This window comes from Brassica oleracea, chromosome C4, assembly GCF_000695525.1.
Source record: "Brassica oleracea var. oleracea cultivar TO1000 chromosome C4, BOL, whole genome shotgun sequence".
Classification (NCBI taxonomy): domain Eukaryota; kingdom Viridiplantae; phylum Streptophyta; class Magnoliopsida; order Brassicales; family Brassicaceae; genus Brassica; species Brassica oleracea.
The window spans coordinates 34408855-34410605 of NC_027751.1; positions in this window are offsets into that span (position 1 = coordinate 34408855).

Consider the following 1751-nt stretch of genomic DNA (forward strand, 5'->3'; position numbering starts at 1 on the left):
TGCGCACTACCTCTCATCCCTAGCAAGTGGCAACTTCAAGTTCGAACCCCTAAAGGCTAAGCAGAAGAATGGCAAGAGCTGAAGCAAGAATAAAGAAAGGAGAGCCCAGCGCAAAGCTACAGGCAAAGGTCGACATAGCGAAACTCAACAACGAGATGACGAGGAGGATGCTCCGAAGGGTAACGGCGAGGGAGACTACTCAGCCGACGGAGAGCAACCAGCTAACCGCAGGCGCATTGAGATTATACTCTCTCAGCAAACCTTGTCGTCAGACGACGAGAACGATGACACACCTGTACTCGAAGATTTGAGAGATGTTCTGAAACGAAAGTTCAAATCCGAAAATAGCAACCGCTCCACGCACAATGATCTCCGAACAACGTTGGATGCACGGAAGTCCCGGCGTATCTCAACAGGTGACCCCGATCCCAAAGAGCGCTCAAATGGTGACCTTCGAGATAAACTCAACGCAGGAGCATGCGATCTTCGCATCCGTCTCAATCGTTCGAAATCCACTGACCTCCGAAGGCGTTTGGAGCAAACTAAGACGTCAAGCAACGACACTCCATCGTCAAAAAATGACAGCAGCGTACCAACCGATTTACCCGCCTTCTTAGACTCCAAGCAAGTAAAAACGCGACAGCAACTAAATGTCATCATGGGTGGTTCTCCTCCTTCCGGCAACTCTGTTCGCTCCGTCAAGGATTACCGTCGACAGGTCGCAACTTCGCAGAGGTGGCCGACCAGGCCGCCAAGTCACCCTCTGATAACTTTTTCGCCGGATGACACTGAGGGGATTCACGTACCCCACAACGACCCTCTTCTTGTCGTCCTTTGAATTGGGGAGTACGGCGTCACCAAGGTCCTCATTGATACAGGAAGCTCCGTCGACCTCATCTTCCGAGGAACTCTGCAGAAGATGGGAGTCGATCTCGACGACATAAAACCGTCCTCCAGAACATTAACCAGCTTCAACGGATCCTCCGAAACAATAATGGGAACAATCCGCCTTCCGGTACGCGCATGTGGAGTCACTCGAACTGTCAAGTTTGCTGTTGTAAGCACGAAGGCCCCTTACCACGCTATACTTGGAACCCCCTGGATACATTCAATGCAGGCCATTCCATCTACTTATCACCAGTGTGCCAAGTTCCCCGGTATAGACGGAAAAATCAAAACATTGCGAGGGGATCAAAAAGCCGCTAGGGAACTCCTAGTCGCCACAGTTAAACTCCAACGATCGTCTCTATCGGTTAACTCTGTTTCTCCCCCAACCTATAAAGTTTGCTCCCAGGAAGGTGAAGTTCTCGAGTTACCTATTGACGATACCGATCCAAGCCGGACCACAAGGATTGGTGCGCATCTGTCTGAAGATATGCAGCAGTCAGTTCTCAACTTTCTCAAGACGAATGTGTCCACATTCGCGTGTGTCCACATTCGCGTGGTCCATGTCAGACATGAAAGGAATTGATTCGGCTATAACAACTAACGAACTAAACGTCGACCCGACATTCAAGCCTATCCGGCAGAAGCGACGCAAGCTCGGTCCCGATAGGTCAAAGGCTGTAAACGAAGAGACGGTTGCTCGGTGCTGGCTCAATTGCTGAGGTGCGCTACCCTGAGTGGTTAGCAAATCCAGTAGTCGTTAAGAAGAAGAACGGGAAGTGGCGCGTCTGCGTCGACTTCACTGACTTAAATAAAGCCTGCCCAAAGGACAGCTATCCTCTTCCCAACATCGACCGTTTAGTCGA